The sequence below is a fragment of the Lissotriton vulgaris genome, chromosome 11 (genome assembly GCF_964263255.1).
Source record: "Lissotriton vulgaris chromosome 11, aLisVul1.2, whole genome shotgun sequence".
NCBI lineage: Eukaryota > Metazoa > Chordata > Amphibia > Caudata > Salamandridae > Lissotriton > Lissotriton vulgaris.
Genome location: NC_141699.1, coordinates 482,570,525 through 482,591,805, shown reverse-complemented (window position 1 = coordinate 482,591,805; position 21,281 = coordinate 482,570,525). Strand labels below are relative to the sequence as shown.

The 21,281-nt window shown below is 45.5% G+C and overlaps 11 non-coding genes across 11 annotated transcripts; all 11 read left to right on the top strand.

The window, feature by feature from the left end:
• The first annotated feature begins 952 nt into the window (after window positions 1–952).
• Window positions 953–1,034, top strand: TRNAS-UGA (transfer RNA serine (anticodon UGA)). Its single transcript has one exon. It is a non-coding gene; the product is annotated as a tRNA-Ser (tRNA).
• A 1,169-nt stretch (window positions 1,035–2,203) lies between these two features.
• Window positions 2,204–2,285, top strand: TRNAS-CGA (transfer RNA serine (anticodon CGA)). The gene has a single exon. It is a non-coding gene; the product is annotated as a tRNA-Ser (tRNA).
• Window positions 2,286–2,827: 542 nt separating this feature from the next.
• TRNAL-CAA (transfer RNA leucine (anticodon CAA)) lies at window positions 2,828–2,909 on the top strand. The gene has a single exon. It is a non-coding gene; the product is annotated as a tRNA-Leu (tRNA).
• Window positions 2,910–3,450: 541 nt separating this feature from the next.
• TRNAS-CGA (transfer RNA serine (anticodon CGA)) lies at window positions 3,451–3,532 on the top strand. Its single transcript has one exon. It is a non-coding gene; the product is annotated as a tRNA-Ser (tRNA).
• A 1,792-nt stretch (window positions 3,533–5,324) lies between these two features.
• Window positions 5,325–5,406, top strand: TRNAS-UGA (transfer RNA serine (anticodon UGA)). Its single transcript has one exon. It is a non-coding gene; the product is annotated as a tRNA-Ser (tRNA).
• A 546-nt stretch (window positions 5,407–5,952) lies between these two features.
• TRNAS-CGA (transfer RNA serine (anticodon CGA)) lies at window positions 5,953–6,034 on the top strand. The gene has a single exon. It is a non-coding gene; the product is annotated as a tRNA-Ser (tRNA).
• Window positions 6,035–6,577: 543 nt separating this feature from the next.
• Window positions 6,578–6,659, top strand: TRNAS-CGA (transfer RNA serine (anticodon CGA)). The gene has a single exon. It is a non-coding gene; the product is annotated as a tRNA-Ser (tRNA).
• A 1,165-nt stretch (window positions 6,660–7,824) lies between these two features.
• TRNAS-UGA (transfer RNA serine (anticodon UGA)) lies at window positions 7,825–7,906 on the top strand. Its single transcript has one exon. It is a non-coding gene; the product is annotated as a tRNA-Ser (tRNA).
• Window positions 7,907–19,421: 11,515 nt separating this feature from the next.
• TRNAS-CGA (transfer RNA serine (anticodon CGA)) lies at window positions 19,422–19,503 on the top strand. Its single transcript has one exon. It is a non-coding gene; the product is annotated as a tRNA-Ser (tRNA).
• A 542-nt stretch (window positions 19,504–20,045) lies between these two features.
• On the top strand, window positions 20,046–20,127 carry TRNAS-UGA (transfer RNA serine (anticodon UGA)). The gene has a single exon. It is a non-coding gene; the product is annotated as a tRNA-Ser (tRNA).
• A 543-nt stretch (window positions 20,128–20,670) lies between these two features.
• On the top strand, window positions 20,671–20,752 carry TRNAS-UGA (transfer RNA serine (anticodon UGA)). Its single transcript has one exon. It is a non-coding gene; the product is annotated as a tRNA-Ser (tRNA).
• The last annotated feature ends 529 nt before the right edge of the window (window positions 20,753–21,281 follow it).

Sequence of the window (21,281 nt, the reverse complement as noted above, 5' to 3'; positions counted from 1 at the left end):
CTGCACACAAAGGTAACACGTGAACAGGAACGTCACAACAACTCCGATGATCATCAGAATCTTCCAACCCCAAGTCGACATCAAGCCCCAAAACCACCCAAGTAGCGTCCAATCCCCTACATCCACGTGTATGGATTCGGAGATTTTATGCAACTTCGAGATGGCTTGATAAACAGTCGGAGCGTTATCAGGAATGAAAATACAGCAGCTCGAATGGATCACCTTACATACCCCACCTCGATCTGCTAAGATCACGTCTAAAACAATCCGGTTTTGTAACGTCATAAGTCTATCCGCCTGAAGTTCTGTGGTGATATTACCAAGGGCACTGGCAGTAATATTAGCTGTCGATTCTACCACTCGAGTCAACTGTCTCAGGTTCCTACTATTAACCATAGGTCCCCAAAACGGGAGGAAACCCTTGAAAAAGTCTCCTGCCTCTTGACCGGCAGTATCCTCTTCGCTAATTACGCCTCTCACAACTCTAGTCTTGTGATAATCTGCATCTACAGTAAACGTCGGAGGCAACAAGTTTGCGATAAAACATGAGCCCATGAAGTCAGAGGGCAACCATGCATACGCACGATCATGACAGACAAAGTAGGTACCCTTGGCAGCCAGAAACACAGGGAACGAGATCATCGGCATGTCTTGTTTAGGCTTTTGGACTCTTTCTTAGTACACTTAAGGGCCCGTTGCCACCGCCGTAATATATGGAAACGAGGGTAGAAATGTGCAGTGATTGATTACCGCTCATCTGTGCCCTGTCACTCATTTTGAGTGATGCATATTGCTATTTTTATTAATTGTATGAAAGTATGCGAAATAAGTGAGGACAACAGGGCACTGCTGGTATGTGCCCCGTCCTTCCGTTACTTTATTTTTTAAGGTCTCGACCTCACATGAGTAGCGCATGGCTCGTATACGACAACAGTGACATCATACTCACGCAGCTGCGATGGCCGAGTGGTTAAGGCATTGGACTTGAAATCCAATGGGGTTTTCCTGCGCAGGTTCGAATCCTGCTTGCAGCGTAGTGTAATTTTGCATGAACACCATTTGGTTTAGTTAAGTAAATGTTCACTTCTCGTTACGCAATCCTCATCAAGTCACAGAGTTAAATGGAAAAAACTCAAACTAGATGTAAACATTGAGACAATTTCCACACCCAGGAAGTGTTTTAGAGAGCTGGTGTCTCGGAAGGGTTTGTTGTCTGGGCCTGTCCTGCCTGATCTAGACAAGTCATGAAAAGAGTACTTTTTTATGATGCATGTCTTGTTTAGGCTTTTGGACTCTTTCTTTGTACACTTAAGGGCCCGTTACCACCGCCGTAATATAGGGAAAAGTGGGTAGAAACATGCAGTGATTGATTACCACTCATCTGTGCCCTTTCACTCACTTTGAGTGATGCATGTTGCTATTTTTATTAATTGTATGAAAGCATGCAAAATAAGTGAGGACAACAGGGCACTGCTGGTACGTGCCCCGTCCTTCCGTTACTTTATTTTTTTGGTCTCCGCCTGACATGAGCAGAGCATGGCTCGTATACGACAACAGTGACATCATACTCATGCAGCTGCGATGGCCGAGTGGTTAAGGCGTTGGACTTGAAATCCAATCGGGTTTCCCCGCGTATGTTCGAATCCTACTTGCAGCGGCATGAGATTTTGCATGAACACCATTTGGGTAAGTTAAGTAAATGTTCATTTCTCATTACGCAATCCTCATCAAGTCACAGAGTTAAACGGCAAAAACTCAAACTAGATGTAAACATTGAGACAATTTCCACACCCAGGAAGTGTTTTAGAGAGCAGGTGCCTCGGAAGGGTTCGTAGTCTGGACCTGTCCTGCATGATCTAGACAAGTCACGAAAAGAGTAATTATTTTTTTTATGAAGCGTGTCTTGTTTAGGCTTTTGGACTCTTTCTTAGTACACTTAAGGGCCCGTTACCACCGCCGTAATATCGGGAAAAGAGGGTAGAAATGCGCAGTGATTGATTACCACTCATCTGTGCCCTGTCACTCACTTTGAGTGATGCTTGTTGCTATTTTTATTAATTGTATGAAAGCATTCAAAATAAGTGGGGGATACAGGGCACTGCTGGTACGTGCCCCGTCCTGCCGTTACTTTAATTTTTAGGTCTCGGACTGACGTGAGCAGCGTATGGCTCGTATACGACAACAGTGAGATCATACTCATGCAGCTGCGATGGCCGAGTGGTTAAGGCGTTGGACTCGAAATCCAATGGGGTTTCCCTGCGCAGGTTCGAATCCTGCTTGCAGCGTAGTGTGATTTTGCATGAACACCATTTGGTTTAGTTAACTAAATGTTCACTTCTCTTTACGCAATCCTCATCAAGTCACAGAATTAAATGGAAAAAACTCAAACTAGATGTAAACATTGAGACAATTTCCACACCCAGGAAGTGTTTTAGAGAGCTGGTGTCTCGGAAGCGTTTGTAGTCTGGGCCTGTCCTGCCTGATCTAGACAAGACATGAAAAGAGTACTTTTTTTATGATGCATGTCTTGTTTAGGCTTTTGGACTCTTTCTTAGTACACTTAAGGGCCCGTTACCACCGCCGTAATATAGGGAAAAGTGGGTAGAAACATGCAGTGATTGATTACCACTCATCTGTGCCCTTTCACTCACTTTGAGTGATGCATGTTGCTATTTTTATTAATTGTATGAAAGCATTCAAAATAAGTGGGGGATACAGGGCACTGCTGGTACGTGCCCCGTCCTGCCGTTACTTAAATTTTTAGGTCTCGGACTGACGTGAGCAGCGTATGGCTCGTATACGACAACAGTGAGATCATACTCATGCAGCTGCGATGGCCGAGTGGTTAAGGCGTTGGACTCAAAATCCAATGGGGTTTCCCTGCGCAGGTTCGAATCCTGCTTGCAGCGTAGTGTGAGTTTGCATGAACACCATTTAGTTTAGTTAAGTAAATGTTCACTTCTCGTTACGCAATCCTCATCAAGTCACAGAGTTAAATGAAAAAACTCAAACTAGATGTAAACATTGAGACAATTTCCACACCCAGGAAGTGTTTTAGAGAGCTGGTGGCTCGGAAGGGTTTGTAGTCTGGACCTGTCCTGCCTGATCTAGACAAGTCATGAAAAGAGTACTTTTTTTATGATGCATGACTTGTTTAGGCTTTTGGACTCTTTCTTAGTACACTTAAGGGCCCGTTACCACCGCCGTAATATAGGGAAAAGTGGGTAGAAACATGCAGTGATTGATTACCACTCATCTGTGCCCTTTCACTCACTTTGAGTGATGCATGTTGCTATTTTTATTAATTGTATGAAAGCATGCAAAATAAGTGAGGACAACAGGGCACTGCTGGTACGTGCCCCGTCCTTCCGTTACTTTATTTTTTTGGTCTCCGCCTGACATGAGCAGAGCATGGCTCGTATACGACAACAGTGACAACATACTCATGCAGCTGCGATGGCCGAGTGGTTAAGGCGTAGGACTCGAAATCCAATGGGGTTTCCCTACGCACGTTCGAATCCTGCTTGCAGCGTAGAGTGATTTTGCATGAACACCATTTGGTTTAGTTAAGTAAATGTTCACTTCTCATTACGCAATCCTCATCAAGTCACAGAGTTAAACTGCAAAAACTCAAACTAGATGTAAACATTGAGACAATTTCCACACCCAGGAAGGGTTTTAGAGAGCAGGTGGCTCGGAAGGGTTCGTAGTCTGGACCTGTCCTGCCTGATCTAGACAAGTCATGAAAAGAGTACTTTTTTTTATGAAGCGTGTCTTGTTTAAGCTTTTGGACTCTTTCTGAGTACACTTAAGGGCCCGTTGCCACCGCCGTAATATAGGGAAACGAGGATAGAAATGTGCAGTGATTGATTACCACTCATCGGTGCCCTGTCTCTTACTTTGAGTGATGCGTATTGCTATTTTTATTAATTGTATGAAAGCATGCAAAATAAGTGAGGACAACAGGGCACTGCTGGTACGTGCCCCGTCCTTCTGTTACTTTATTTTTTATGTCTCGGCCTGACGTGAGTAGTGCATGGCTCGTATACGACAACTGTGACATCATACTCACGCAGCTGCGTTGGCTGAGTGGTTAAGGCGTTAGACTTGAAATCCAATGGGGTTTTTCCCGCGTAGGTTCGAATCCTGCTTGCACCGTCATGAGATTTTGCATGAACACCATTTGGTTTAGTTAAGTAAATGTTCACTTCTCGTTACGCAATCCTCATCAAGTCACAGAGTTAAACGGCAAAAACTCAAACTAGATGTAAACATTGAGAAAATTTCCACACCCAGGAAGTGTTTTAGAGAGCAGGTGGCTCGGAAGGGTTTGTAGTCTGGACCTGTCCTGCCTGATCTAGACAAGTCATGAAAAGAGTACTTTTTTTATGAAGCGTGTCTTGTTTAAGCTTTTGGACTCTTTCTGAGTACACTTAAGAGCCCGTTGCCACCGACGTAATATAGGGAAACGAGGATAGAAATGTGCAGTGATTGATTACCGCTCATCGGTGCCCTGTCACTCACTTTGAGTGATGCGTATTGCTATTTTTATTAATTGTATGAAAGCATGCAAAATAAGTGAGGACAACAGGGCACTGCTGGTACGTGCCCCGTCCTTCTGTTACTTTATTTTTTATGTCTCGGCCTGACGTGAGTAGTGCATGGCTCGTATACGACAACTGTGACATCATACTCACGCAGCTGCGTTGGCCGAGTGGTTAAGGCGTTAGACTTGAAATCCAATGGGGTTTCCCCGCGTAGGTTCGAATCCTGCTTGCACCGTCATGAGATTTTGCATGAACACCATTTGGTTTAGTTAAGTATATGTTCACTTCTCGTTACGCAATCCTCATCAAGTCACAGAGTTAAACGGCAAAAACTCAAACTAGATGTAAACATTGAGAAAATTTCCACACCCAGGAAGTGTTTTAGAGAGCAGGTGGCTCGGAAGGGTTTGTAGTCTGGACCTGTCCTGCCTGATCTAGACAAGTCATGAAAAGAGTACTTTTTTTATGAAGCGTGTCTTGTTTAAGCTTTTGGACTCTTTCTGAGTACACTTAAGGGCCCGTTGCCACCGACGTAATATAGGGAAACGAGGATAGAAATGTGCAGTGATTGATTACCGCTCATCGGTGCCCTGTCACTCACTTTGAGTGATGCGTATTGCTATTTTTATTAATTGTATGAAAGCATGCAAAATAAGTGAGGACAACAGGGCACTGCTGGTACGTGCCCCGTCCTTCTGTTACTTTATTTTTTATGTCTCGGCCTGACGTGAGTAGTGCATGGCTCGTATACGACAACTGTGACATCATATTCACGCAGCTGCGATGGCCGAGTGGTTAAGGCGTTGGGCTTGAAATCCAATGGGGTTTCCCCGCGTAGGTTCGAATCCTGCTTGCAGCGTCATGAGATTTTACATGAACACCATTTGGTTTAGTTAAGTAAATGTTCACTTCTCGTTATGCAATCCTCATCAAGTCACAGAGTTAAACGGCAAAAACTCAAACTAGATGTAAACATTGAGACAATTTCCACACCCAGGAAGTGTTTTAGAGAGCAGGTGCCTTGGAAGGGTTTGTAGTCTGGACCTGTCCTGCATGATCTAGACAAGTCACGAAAAGAGTAATTATTTTTTTTATGAAGCATGTCTTGTTTAGGCTTTTGGACTCTTTCTTAGTACACTTAAGGGCCCGTTACCACCGCCGTAATATAGGGAAAAGAGGGTAGAAATGCGCAGTGATTTATTACCGCTCATCTGTGCCCTGTCACTCACTTTGAGTGATGCTTGTTGCTATTTTTATTAATTGTATGAAAGCATTCAAAATAAGTGGGGGATACAGGACACTGCTGGTATGTGCCCCGTCCTGCCGTTACTTTAATTTTTAGGTCTCGGCCTGACGTGAGCAGCGTATTGCTCGTATACGACAACAGTGACATCATACTCATGCAGCTGCGATGGCCGAGTGGTTAAGGCATTGGACTCGAAATCCAATGGGGTTTCCCTGCGCAGGTTCGAATCCTGCTTGCAGCGTAGCGTGATTTTGCATGAACACCATTTGGTTTAGTTAAGTAAATGTTCACTTCTCGTTACGCAATCCTCATCAAGTCACAGAGTTAAATGGAAAAAACTCAAACTAGATGTAAACATTGAGACAATTTCCACACCCAGGAAGTGTTTTAGAGAGCTGGTGGCTCTGAAGGGTTTGTAGTCTGGACCTGTCCTGCCTGATCTAGACAAGTCATGAAAAGAGTACTTTTTTTTATGATGCATGTCTTGTTTAGGCTTTTGGACTCTTTCTTAGTACACTTAAGGGCCCGTTACCACCGCGGTAATATAGGGAAAAGTGGGTAGAAACATGCAGTGATTGATTACCACTCATCTGTGCCCTTTCACTCACTTTGAGTGATGCATGTTGCTATTTTTATTAATTGTATGAAAGCATGCAAAATAAGTGAGGACAACAGGGCACTGCTGGTACGTGCCCCGTCCTTCCGTTACTTTATTTTTTTGGTCTCCGCCTGACATGAGCAGAGCATGGCTCGTATACGACAACAGTGACATCATACTCATGCAGCTGCGATGGCCGAGTGGTTAAGGCGTTGGACTCGAAATCCAATGGGATTTCCCTGCGCAGGTTCGAATCCTGCTTGCTGCGTAGTGTGATTTTGCATGAACACCATTTGGTTTAGTTAAGGAAATGTTCACTTCTCGTTACGCAATCCTCATCAAGTCACAGAGTTAAATGGCAAAAACTCAAACTAGATGTAAACATTGAAACAATTTCCACACCTAGGAAGTGTTTTAGAGAGCAGGTGGCTCGGAAGGGTTTGTAGTCTGGACCTATCCTGCCTGATCTAGACAAGTTACGAAATGAGTAATTTTTTTAATGAAGTGTGTCTTGTTTAGGCTTTTGGACTCTTTCTGAGTACACTTAAGGGCCCGTTGCCACCGCCGTAATATATGGAAACGAGGGTAGAAATGTGCAGTGATTGATTACCGCTCATCTGTGCCCTGTCACTCATTTTGAGTGATGCATATTGCTATTTTTAATAATTGTATGAAAGTATGCGAAATGTGAGGACAACAGGGCACTGCTGGTACATGCCCCGTCCTTCTGTTACTTTATTTTTTATGTCTCGGCCTGACGTGAGTAGTGCATGGCTCGTATACGACAACTGTGACATCATACTCACGCAGCTGCGATGGCCGAGTGGTTAAGGCGTTAGACTTGAAATCCAATGGGGTTTCCCCGCGTCGGTTCGAATCCTGCGTGCAGCGTCATGAGATTTTGCATGAACACCATTTGGTTTAGTTAAGTAAATGTTCACTTCTCGTTACGCAATCCTCATCAAGTCACAGAGTTAAATGGCAAAAACTCAAACTAGATGTAAACATTGAGACAATTTCCACACCCAGGAAGTGTTTTAGAGAGCAGGTGGCTCGGAAGGGTTCGTAGTATGGGCCTGGCCTGCCTAATCTAGACAAGTCATGAAAAGAGTACTTTTTTTATGAAGCGTGTCTTGTTTAAGCTTTTGAACTCTTTCTGAGTACACTTAAGGGCCCGTTGCCACCGACGTAATATAGGGAAACGAGGATAGAAATGTGCAGTGATTGATTACCGCTCATCGGTGCCCTGTCACTCACTTTGAGTGATGCGTATTGCTATTTTTATTAATTGTATGAAAGCATGCAAAATAAGTGAGGACAACAGGGCCCTGCTGGTACATGCCCCGTCCTTCTGTTACTTTATTTTTTATGTCTCGGCCTGACGTGACTAGTGCATGGCTCGTATACGACAACTGTGACATCATACTCACGCAGCTGCGATGGCCGAGTGGTTAAGGCGTTGGACTTGAAATCCAATGGGGTTTCCCTGCGTAGGTTCGAATCCTACTTGCAGCGTCATGAGATTTTGCATGAACACTATTTGGTTTAGTAAAGTAAATGTTCACTTTTCGTTACGCAATCCTCATCAAGTCACAGAGTTAAACGGCAAAAACTCAAACTAGATGTAAACATTGAGACAATTTCCACACCCAGGAAGTGTTTTAGAGAGCAGGTCCCTCGGAAGGGTTCGTAGTCTGGACCTGTCCTGCATGATCTAGACAAGTCATGAAAAGAGTAATATATGTCTTGTTTTTTATGAAGCATGTCTTGTTTAGGCTTTTGGACTCTTTCTTAGTACACTTAAGGGCCCGTTACCACCGCCGTAATATAGGGAAAAGAGGGTAGAAATGCGCAGTGATTGATTACCGCTCATCTGTGCCCTGTCACTCACTTTGAGTGATGCTTGTTGCTATTTTTATTAATTGTATGAAAGCATTCAAAATAAGTGGGGGATACAGGGCACTGCTGGTACGTGCCCCGTCCTGCTGTTACTTTAATTATAGGTCTCGGCCTGACGTGAGCAGTGAAGGACTGGGTTCTTTAAGACCCAGCGGTGCCAGGGGACAACACCTGAAACCTTCGTGGGTAACCTGCTCCGGCGTACGAATGACAGAGACACGGGACACTTCCTTCGGCGTCAAAGATTCAAGGTTTATTTGCTGCAGGGAAACACAGAGATCACGGAAGTACAACGAGTGTAGTTCAGGGAGACTGCTTCAAATTGGTTCTGTGGATCGCTCCTTTTATACACAATTTTCCCATAGGTTTGCATAGCAGACAAAGGTTTACAACCCGGTTCCCACAATTATCCCCGAGAGGGGTCGCTTTGGTCACTTTGATACTCATAAGGTCCGGAACATAAGTGCGGAAACATTTGGCGGTTCCCAACTGTAAAAACCCATCTTCCCACCATTAGTACATTCCAATCAGCAGTAAAACAGATCGAAAAAGGAACAAGGACAGGTGCAGAGGAAGATGGAAACAGTGGGGAGATTGGAAAGGGTGTAAAAGGGGAGGTATCGGGAAACACGAGCTACAGGCATCAAAGGTACGTGCCTAATGAGATGCACGGCTGAGACAATAAACCGGCACGGCGAGATTAGCCTCGAGCGGGGCCATCTGCCTTACAGTATCATCCCCCTCTTCATAAAGACACTTACAAAGAACATGTGTCTTCCGCAAATATCTTGGGAGTCCCAGGGTCGCGAAGCGGACAATATCCGTTCGCTGGCTACTTGAGGGCAAGAAACAAAATGGATGCCGTATCTAAGATGGAACCCGTGGGTACAGATGAAAAACCCACGTAACAAACGAACGGTTTAAGTTACAACAGCGAAACTGCGCACACTTACTAAACTCGTCATTTGCGGTTCATAGATACTAAACTCGACCATATTCGTGCGAGTCGAAAACATCACTTACAATTGTCACGGAACCTCAGACGCTCCTTTTGCCCTCATGTAGGCAAGCACTAGTCGGAATCATACTCGATATTCATCAGACCATCTAGATGTTGCTGTAGCATAGCTCTGTCCAACTGAGTTCCATTGGTAACAGGCGGCTGTCTCATACACGTTGTAGCGCAGAGGCCACATAAGGCAGGACCGCACTGCACACAAAGGCAACACGTGAACAGGAACGTCACAACAACTCCGATGATCATCAGAATCTTCCAACCCCAAGTCGACATCAAGCCCCAAAACCACCCAAGTAGCGTCCAATCCCCTACATCCACGTGTATGGATTCGGAGATTTTATGCAACTTCGAGATGGCTTGATAAACAGTCGGAGCGTTATCAGGAATGAAAATACAGCAGCTCGAATGGATCACCTTACATACCCCACCTCGATCTGCTAAGATCACATCTAAAACCATCCGGTTTTGTAACGTCATAAGTCTATCCGCCTGAAGTTCTGTGGTGATATTACCAAGGGCACTGGCAGTAATATTAGCTGTCGATTCTACCACTCGAGTCAACTGTCTCAGGTTCCTACTATTAACCATAGGTCCCCAAAATGGGAGGAAACCCTTGAAAAAGTCTCCTGCCTCTTGACCGGCAGTATCCTCTTCGCTAATTACGCCTCTCACAACTCTAGTCTTGTGATAATCTGCATCTACAGTAAACGTCGGAGGCAACAAGTTTGCGATAAAACATGAGCCCATGAAGTCAGAGGGCAACCATGCATACGCACGATCATGACAGACAAAGTAGGTACCCTTGGCAGCCAGAAACACAGGGAACGAGATCATCGGCAGCATGTAATTTTCAGCGCAAGCGCTCTCTCCAAGTCGGGCTTTCGATCTTCGGCCACGACCCATTAGACAAAAATTACCAATGTGGGGTACGACCCATATCGGAGGCGAGCTTTTAAGCTGTTTATCACTCGTGAGCGCACTGTACTCGACCTTACTCAGGACCCTATAGGCTTGTACCTCTTCCACTGGAATGAGCGACGGCTCATAGATATCTCTATCTAAGTCTTCTATCGCTATAGACAAAGGCTTATAGTACGAGCCAGGGCCAAGGTAGGGAGAACGTGGCTCTCGATTGGGTTGAGAATCTAGTGCGCTTCGAAACATTGTTTGAAATGCTCGAGCGGACCCTTGGGAACTATACGGTAACACCAGATATGGAATTCCCTTATCCGTAGTGTGTGGCATCAACCCACACACCCAACAATTAGTAGTGTTAACCACTAACTGGTGCTGGTGAAGGAGCTGAATAAAGGAATTGTTGCGGAATTCTGCACGTCTAGCCTGTTCGTGTTCGGGTAAGAAGTGAAAAGAACGGGGAGATGCAACAGTAGTAGATTGAGGATTAGAGGTAGGAGTAGGTATAGCAGGAGATAAGAAACGAGACATCATGTAATACACCCCACCCGCCAATAATGCAGAAACAGTCAAAAGCAATGCGAATATTTGGAACATAAAACATTTGGTACTACTAAGTTGTTGCAACTTGAACCTTTGCGCCTGAGCTCCTTCCAAGTCCATCAGCTTTGAAAATGCCATCCCCTACGACCGTCCGCAACGTTTCTTGACGCACTTCGTTCTGTGTAGCAGTAGTCAATCCCTAGGAGTTCCCAGGAACCGACGGTCTTTAACCTAGTGTCAAGACCTACTAACCAGAAGGAAGTACACGCGCGGCCCTACGGCCTTTGTTCACAATTATGTATATGCAAAGTGTCTCTCAGCTGTGGAAGCAAAAATATGAGGAACGAAACTCAGTGTATATATACAAAAATAATTACAGTGATACGAGTGTTCAAACTGATCGTGGAAAACGGGATAATGCAATTGTCAAGGGACAGAACAGGATCTTTTATTAGTCTTTAGTGCTGGATCGCAAAAAGTATCGGGTTTTCCCAGGACGTGTCTGTTCGTCAAACAAAGGATCCGTTGAAGAGACAGCGTTCTGTTGATCAGTTGAATGTTCTGGTCTTGAGTCTTTTGATGACAAATGTTCAACAGTGTCTTTCTGCTGCACTGAGGATTCTCCGACAGGTTGTGCGTCGCTGAAAGGTACAAACGCCGGCAATCCTTCGGTTTCAGTTGATGCAATGCCTCTCCTCACCCACGAGTCTGCCGGCAACGGAATAGGGACCTTTTTGGTATGGGTGGCATGCACCCAGTTTTTCCGACCCTCTAGACGAACTGCAGTTCTCGTGGCAAGGAGGACCTGGTAGGGTCCAGTGAATCTTGGCTCCAAGTTCTTCTTGCGCGAAAAATTGCGCGTCACCACCCAGTCTCCGGGCTGGAGCTGGTGGCCTGGACCCTCCGTCTGCGTCGGCAATGCTTCGTAAACCTGTTGGTGAATTAACCTCAGTTTAGCAGTCAAGTCATGAAGATAATCGATCAACATTGGATACTCAAGATCACAGAACACACCCGGTCTAGGGACCCCCCAAACATTTGCAGGACGACCGAACACTATTTCATAGGGACTGAGCCCTACTCGGGAGTGTACAGTTGCCCTTGTTGACAATAATGCTAAGGGTAAAGCGTCAGGCCACGAGAGACCAGTCGTAGCCTGAATCTTTGCTAGCTTTAGTTTAAGGGTGCCATTGTACCCTTCAACCAAACCAGCTGACTGGGGATGATTGGCGCTATGGAATTTTTGATTAATTCCAAGGCCCTTACACACACTCTTCATCACACTCCCCACAAACTCACTTCCGTTATCGGACCACACAACTCTAGGCATTCCGTACCGAGGAAAGTATTCCTTCAGTAGGATTTTCGCAGTCGACAAGGCAGTGTTGTCCTTAAGAGGGTAGGCTTCGATCCATCGGGAGAACGCGCAAACCACGACTAAAACGTATTTCAGGTTATTGCATCGCTCCATATGGATGAAGTCTAATTGGATCACCTCAAAGGGACATGAAGGGGGAGCAAAACTACCAGGAGGAGTTGGGGTTCCCTTACCAGGATTGTACAACATACATACCATACAATTCTTAACCAATCGTTCAGCACATTTCGTGATACCATCATTCTTCCAAACAGAGACAACAACTTGCAAATACCTTTCGCGCTAATATGTGCTAACCCATGCGCCATAGTCACAACAGCCAGCACATACGCATCAGGCAACATCCATCTTTTCTGATCCGATAAGTCAATCCAACAACCATTTGCATCCAACTTTCCCGTACTTTCTTTCCACTTCATCTTTTCAGTCTCGGTGGCCTCATTCTGAATCGCTTTCACACTCTCGATAGTGTCCTCACACATACTCGATTCTGTAGGCCACCTAACCGAACTCGTCACATACATTCGAGTGCTAAGGTTCCGGGCAGTCTCCTTAGCAGTCTCATCCGCAAACGCATTACCACGACCAACATCATCCGTCACCTTACGATGCGCACTACATTTAACAATCGCCACGTGCTTAGGCAACGTAAGTGCATCCAAAAGATCATTCACAAGCTGACCATGCTGAATCTTCATACCATGCGATGTCAGAAAACCTCTCTCTCTCCACAACCGTCCAAAACTATGTGCGACGCCAAAGGCATATTGGCTGTCGGTAAACACATTCACACGTTTCCCTTTTGCTAACACACACGCTCTGGTGAGAGCGATCAGTTCTGCAGCTTGGGGATTATTCTGATTTAATCTTGCAGTCTCAACAACAGTATTCAACGTTACAACAGCATATGCAGTAGTCACATCGCCATTCGGTAATTTAAAACATGAACCATCCACATACTGCGTTCCATCTGGGTCTTCCAAAGGAGTGTTTTTAAGGTCCACTCGACCTTTTGTTTCCTCTTCTGTCCTCAAATAACAGTCGTGTTCTGTTATTTCATCTGACTCTGAGCTAATTGGTAACAAAGTCGCCGGATTCAGGACATTATAACGTTTTATCTGAATGTGGCTTGCCAGCAGCGTCAACTCGTACCCAGACAATCTCGCACTCGTCAAGTGCTGGGTTTTCGTACGATTTAAAAGAGTGTCGACTGCATGCGGAACCATCACCGTAAGCATATTATCCATGACCAGTCCTGCTGATTGTCGGATGGACACCGCAGCTGCCGCTGTTGCTCTCAAACAACTCGGCAATGCTCTAGCTACCGGGTCCAAGGTCGATGAAAAATATGCACATGGACGTTGCTTACCACCAAAAGGTTGCGTTAAGACACTCAACGCACAACCTTCCCTCTCGTAAACATATAGTGTGAACGGCTTACTATAGTCAGGAGTACCTAACACAGGAGCCGAGCACAATGAATCACGTAATTCAGAAAAACTTTTCTGACATTCTTCCGTCCATGGTAAAGGAGTTGAAACATCCTTACACGTAAGAGCTACCAATGGTTTCGCTAACAATGAAAAATTTGGAATCCACCGTCTGCAGTATGACGTGATACCTAGAAAGGCACATCTCTTTGGGTTGTTGGCACAGCCATTCGTGCAATTGCTGCAATTCTCTCTGGGGTCAACCGCCTTCCCTCCTTTGACAATAAGTGACCTAGATAGGTTACTTCTTGACAACAATATTGGAGTTTAGAAGGTGACACCTTATGATGTAACTCGCAGAGATGTTGCAGCAGCGATACCGTAGCAATTTTGCAAATGTCCTGAGTATCTGCAGCTACCAATAAGTCGTCGACATATTGGATTACGGCCGCACCAGCCGGCAACCTAAACGCATCCAGTTGACCCTTCAAGGCTTGACTGTAAATCGATGGACTTTCACAGTAGCCCTGAGGAGCGCGTTTAAACCGGAAGCTGCGTCCACCAAGAGAGAAACCGAAAAGGTCTCTGCTCTCTTCTGCAATGGGAATGCTGAAGAACGCATTCTTCAAATCAATCACGAAAACCAAGATGCAGAAGCTGGAATCAGAGTCAGTAGTGCCGTGATGTCAGGCACAACGGGGAACTGAGGAATCACAATTTTATTCACCTCCCGTAAATCGATAACAAAACGATAAACAGGTGGTTTCGAAGGATCAGTACGTTTCAGAATGGGCAGTACAGGACTGTTGCACACGTTCCCCCGCGTCTCCTCAATAACGTCTTTCTCGATCAAATCATAGATGATCGCTAACAATGCTCGTTCACCATCAAGAGAGATACGATACTGGGGAATACGTGGCAATCGCACATTATCAACTGAACAACATAAGGGGAGATATCAAGCAGGCCCACGTCATTGGGACCTGTTGCCCACAAAGATGCAGGAAGAGAACTCAATTCCGATGGAAGCTTATCGAGAGACAAGTACATAGGGGAGACAACCCTCTCTCCCAACGTAAGCTTTACACCCGCAGGGGAACAATACAGAGTTGCATACAAACGTTTAAGCAAATCCAGACCCAAAAGATTTTCACCACAGCCCGTGGTCAAAATCAACGGAGCTTCTAGCTCACGAGGCCCAATTGTAAGGGGCAGAGGGCCCGAAACTGGATTGCTAACGGGGGCGCCAGAGAATCCAACGGAAACATTTGTTAAGCCAGACAAAGGTGCGCCAGGGAGTTTTGAATGCTTTATGGAACTTTTCGCTGCACCAGTGTCCAACAGAAAAGGCTCAACGACGCCCGATGTAGCAACTGCGACGTAAGGCCCTCTCTGATCAACCGGAACTGATACCACTCCCTCTCCTTGTCCATGGCTGTCCTAGTAATTACTGTCGTCAGTTCCCTGATCGATGTAATAATCATCTACATTGTACTGCGCAGATCGTCCTTGCGATGATCCACGTTGATCAAAACAATTATCGGAATTTGATGAGTTATCTGAGCGATCATTCTGAGCAACACGACCCCTACCGCGTAACGTCTGCTGTGAACCACCACGACCTCCTCTAGATGAATTACCACTATTACGATCGTTTAGAACAGGACAATTGAATTTGATATGACCCTCCTGTCTACAATAGGCACATTGATTGTACCCTAACGAGGATCTTTGGGAAGAGGAGTCATTTCGAGATTGTGATCGGTTCGATTGCGGCTGTGATCTATTTTGTTGCGAAGCATTCTGATTCGAACGTGGAGGATAGGCCTGCTGTAACAACACTTTAGTTTCGAGTTCTTTTGTCTTTTTATCAGCACGGTCGTTCTCTTCTTTCTCTCTATTCTCATAATATTGTGCTGTGGCCAATATCTGAGCTGAGGTAGAAACGGCCCACGCACTTTCTGAATTCTTCAATTTATTGCTCAAATCGGGCAATAAGTTTGAAATGAATTTGTCCACAAACAACCGTTGACCACCCTCAGTGCTCACATCCTGGCCACTTTGGTCGATGAATGCCTCCTCGAATCTCGTAAAGAAGTCGGAGACACTCTCGTCCTTCTTCTGTCTACAAGCTGACAATTTATCCCAATTCACTCTCATAGCTGGCATAAGAGTTTTCATTAACGTGATTATTCTTTGAGGGAGAGCAGTAATGAGTTGTTCAGGCTTAGCCCCACCAACTTGTCGCGTATCGGCCGCAATAAGAGCAGCCCAATCGCCACCTAATTCATTTGGATGATTCTCCTGACGAATCTTAGCCCATACCGGTTGAGGCACAACATTGCCGAACAACATGTCGATATCGGCAAGATTCATTATCGTAGCGTCTACGAGCTGCGATAATTCTTTATAGTACCCTGCAGGATTTTTGCGAGGGTCAGGCAAAGATTGCTTTACCTGTAACACTTCTGATCGTTTCCATGGGAGATGGATCCATACTCTCTGGAAATGTGGCAGAATAATAGGATTAGCATTAGCATCACCTGGCATCCATACTGGTGGAACTTCACGCATAGGAAATTGGCCAGACTCATCTGGCTGTCTTTCAACATCCTCAACAAACAAGGCTTGAGGTATAGGAGTGGGACGAAAAGATAGCAACCGTTCAACCGCACGTCGAACGTTGGTATCCACTATCAGTCCAGTCGAGAACTGAAGCTGCAAATCAGACAAAGCAGTCAGCACCTCGTCAGGTGCGTCAGCCGAGATCTGATCACGAAGAACCTTACACATTTCTTCGAACACGAATCTTTGGGTTGGTATATTGAAGTGACAAAACGTGTCGAGCACAATACGTGGTGGATTTCTAAGGGGATGCGTCATCCAACCCATCGCCATATTATATAGCGAAGCGCGTTCCCTGTTACCTGGAAGCTGACTACGTCTCTGAGGACCATCGGAACCAGCGGACCCAAGAACAGGTCCGAGCGAATGGAAGAAGCTAGCCGCAAGGGGAGAAGTACGACTACGAGTAGAGGGAGAAGTATAGGACACAGGACTAACAAGCGAAGGAGTAGAAACAGAAGCAACAGCAGGAGTTAACAGAGCAGGAGCAGTAGCGGGAGCAGGAGTATGTGGAAGCGGAGGAGCAGTAGGGATAGCAACAGGCAAAGGAGCAGGAACAGTCGGAAGAACGGGTGCAGGTTGAGGAACAGGTGGAAGAAGAATAGGTGGAAGAATAGGTACAGGGGGAACCACAGGAGCTGTGGTACCCTGTACATACGGAGGTGGCGACTTCATGAGATAAGACATTAAAGGATCCTCAACTGCGTCTTCCTTCTTTTCCGACTCCGTAGGCAAAGCAGGATAGCATTTATCTATAGTCATACGCTGTAATCTATCAAACACTTCCTTTTCCTTAACCTCCTTATCACGCTGAAATTGCTCTGCTTTCTTTACAATGGTAGCAACACCATCTCTCTGATTTCGTTTAGTCTGTCTGATTTCTTTCTGTCGGGCTTCTTTACGCCACAACCGAAAGGCATCAAACATGGCCGGCCTTGACTTTTTCTCGAACAATTTAGCCTCTAAGTTATCTAGGATCGGGGTCTCAAAGCTACCGTGAGGTGGCCAACTAAGGACACCGTCCTTCTTAGTATAGCGAATCCAATAATCATTAAAAGTAATCGGGCCTAGCCCATGTTTACTGTACAGTTCATAAGTCGGAGTTCCAACCGGAGGTATCGGACATGAGTCCTCCAGTCGGGAATCCGCACCACAACGTCTGAAACAACTAAACAAAGTACTGCGACCAGGCATCTTGCACACTAGTCGAGTTTCACAAACTTCAAGGGTTACGGGATTTACCAAGTCCCAGCAAAAGCAAAAACCCTCGGTTTTTGGCGGCTGCAGTCGTCAAACAACACAACAAAGTACCAAGAACTACAAATGCAATGGAACCATGCAACCACTAAGCAACCACAACCAAGAACTCTGGGAGCGACCCACAAATACTTAACTCAAAGATCGATGGCGTCACCAGGAAGGCCCGTCAATCGTCTCGCTCTACCAAGGTCTACGCCAGGCGCCAAAACAGGTCTACAGTCAGGGCAGCAGTCTGTCGCAGCCGTCAGGAGGCGGGAATCTTCGCGGGAAAAGTCTTCGGGCCACTTGTTTCGACAACAGGATCGATGAAGCGGAGTGCACCTTCCCTCGGAGATTTCACACGAAGTTCCTCACGATCGTCGGGCTTGGACCGGTACCACTGATGCAGCCCCACGAGGGCGCCAACTAAAGGACTGGGTTCTTTAAGACCCAGCGGTGCCAGGGGACAACACCTGAAACCTTCGTGGGTAACCTGCTCCGGCGTACGAATGACAGAGACACGGGACACTTCCTTCGGCGTCAAAGATTCAAGGTTTATTTGCTGCAGGGAAACACAGAGATCACGGAAGTACAACGAGTGTAGTTCAGGGAGACTGCTTCAAATTGGTTCTGTGGATCGCTCCTTTTATACACAATTTTCCCATAGGTTTGCATAGCAGACAAAGGTTTACAACCCGGTTCCCACAATTATCCCCGAGAGGGGTCGCTTTGGTCACTTTGATACTCATAAGGTCCGGAACATAAGTGCGGAAACATTTGGCGGTTCCCAACTGTAAAAACCCATCTTCCCACCATTAGTACATTCCAATCAGCAGTAAAACAGATCGAAAAAGGAACAAGGACAGGTGCAGAGGAAGATGGAAACAGTGGGGAGATTGGAAAGGGTGTAAAAGGGGAGGTATCGGGAAACACGAGCTACAGGCATCAAAGGGACGTGCCTAATGAGATGCATGGCTGAGACAATAAACCGGCACGGCGAGATGAACCTCGAGCGGGGCCATCTGCCTTACAGTATCATCCCCCTCATCATAAAGACACTTACAAAGAACATGTGTCTTCCGCAAATATCTTGGGAGTCCCAGGGTCGCGAAGAGGACAATGTCCGTTCGCTGGCTACTTGAGGGCAAGAAACAAAATGATGCCGTATCTAAGATGGAACCCGTGGGTACAGATGAAAAACCCGCGTAACAAACGAACGGTTTAAGTTAGCACAGCGAAACTGCGCACACTTACTAAACTCGTCATTTGCGGTTCATAGATACTAAACTCGACCATATTCGTGCGAGTCGAAAACATCACTTACAATTGTCACGGAACCTCAGCAGCGTATGGCTCGTATACGACAACAGTGACATCATACTCATGCAGCTGCGATGGCCGAGTGGTTAAGGCGTTGGACTCGAAATCCAATGGGGTTTCCCTGCGCAGGTTTGCATGAACACCATTTGGTTTAGTTAAGTAAATTTTCACTTCTCGTTACGCAATCCTCATCAAGTCACAGAGTTAAATGGAAAAAACTCAAACTAGATGTAAACATTGAGACAATTTCCACACCCAGGAAGTGTTTTAGAGAGCTGGTGTCTCGGAAGGGTTTGTAGTCTGGACCTGTCCTGCCTGATCTAGACAAGTCATGAAAAGAGTACTTTTTTTATGATGCATGTCTTGTTCAGGCTTTTGGACTCTTTCTTAGTACACTTAAGGGCCCGTTACCACCGCCGTAATATAGGGAAAAGTGGGTAGAAACATGTAGTGATTGATTACCACTCATCTGTGCCCTTTCACTCACTTTGAGTGATGCATGTTGCTATTTTTATTAATTGTATGAAAGCATGCAAAATAAGTGAGGACAACAGGGCACTGCTGGTACGTGCCCCGTCCTTCCGTTACTTTATTTTTTTGGTCTCTGCCTGACATGAGCAGAGCATGGCTCGTATACGACAACTGTAACATCATACTCATGCAGCTGCGATGGCCGAGTGGTTAAGGCGTTGGACTCGAAATCCAATGGGGTTTCCCTGCGCAGGTTTGAATCCTGCTTGCAGCGTAGTGTGATTTTGCACGAACACCATTTGGTTTAGTTAAGGAAATGTTCACTTCTCGTTACGCAATCCTCATCAAGTCACATAGTTAAATGGCAAAAACTCAAACTAGATGTAAACATTGAAACAATTTCCACACCTAGAAAGTGTTTTAGAGAGCAGGTGGCTCGGAAGGGTTTGTAGTCTGGACCTATCCTGCCTGATCCAGACAAGTTACGAAATGAGTACTTTTTTTATGATGCATGTCTTGTTTAGGCTTTTGGACTCTTTCTTAGTACACTTAAGGGCCCGTTGCCACCGCCGTAATATATGGAAACGAGGGTAGAAATGTGCAGTGATTGATTACCGCTCATCTGTGCCCTGTCACTCATTTTGAGTGATGCATATTGCTATTTTTATTAATTGTATGAAAGTATGCGAAATAAGTGAGGACAACAGGGCACTTCTGGTATGTGCCCCGTCCTTCCGTTACTTTATTTTTTAGGTCTCGACCTCACATGAGTAGCGCATGGCTCGTATACGACAACAGTGACATCATACTCACGCAGCTGCGATGGCCGAGTGGTTAAGGCGTTGGACTTGAAATCCAATGGGGTTTCCCCGCGTAGGTTTGAATCCTGCTTGCAGCGGCATGAGTTTTTGCATGAACACCATTTGGTTTAGTTAAGTAAATGTTCACTTCTCATTACGCAATCCTCATCAAGTCACAGAGTTAAACTGCAAAAACTCAAACTAGATGTAAACATTGAGACAATTTCCACACCCAGGAAGTGTTTTAGAGAGCAGGTGGCCCGGAAGGGTTCGTAGTCTGGACCTGTCCTGCCTGATCTAGACAAGTCATGAAAAGAGTACTTTTTTTTATGAATTGTGTCTTGTTTAAGCTTTTGGACTCTTTCTGAGTACACTTAAGGGCCCGTTGCCACCGCCGTAATATAGGGAAACGAGGATAGAAATGTGCAGTGATTGATTACCACTCATCGGTGCCCTGTCTCTCACTTTGAGTTATGCGTATTGCTATTTTTATTAATTGTATGAAAGCATGCAAAATAAGTGAGGACAACAGGGCACTGCTGGTACGTGCCCCGTCCTTCTGTTACTTTATTTTTTATGTCTCGGCCTGACGTGAGTAGTGCATGGCTCGTATACGACAACTGTGACATCATACTCACGCAGCTGCGATGGCCGAGTGGTTAAGGCGTTGGACTTGAAATCTAATGGGGTTTCCCTGCGCAGGTTCGAATCCTGCTTGCAGTGTAGTGTGATTTTGCATGAACACCATTTGGTTTAGTTAAGTAAATGTTCACTTCTCGTTACGCAATCCTCATCAAGTCACAGAGTTAAATGGAAAAAACTCAAACTAGATGTAAACATTGAGACAATTTCCACACCCAGGAAGTGTTTTAGAGAGCTGGTGTCTCGGAAGGGTTTGTAGTCTGGGTCTGTCCTGCCTGATCTAGACAAGTCATGAAAAGAGTACTTTTTTATGATGCATGTCTTGTTTAGGCTTTTGGACTCTTTCTTAGTACACTTAAGGGCCCGTTACCACCGCCGTAATATAGGGAAAAGTGGGTAGAAACATGCAGTGATTGATTACCACTCATCTGTGCCCTTTCACTCACTTTGAGTGATGCATGTTGCTATTTTTATTAATTGTATGAAAGCATGCAAAATAAGTGAGGACAACAGGGCACTGCTGGTACGTGCCCCGTCCTTCTGTTACTTTATTTTTTATGTCTCGGCCTGACGTGAGTAGTGCATGGCTCGTATATGACAACTGTGACAT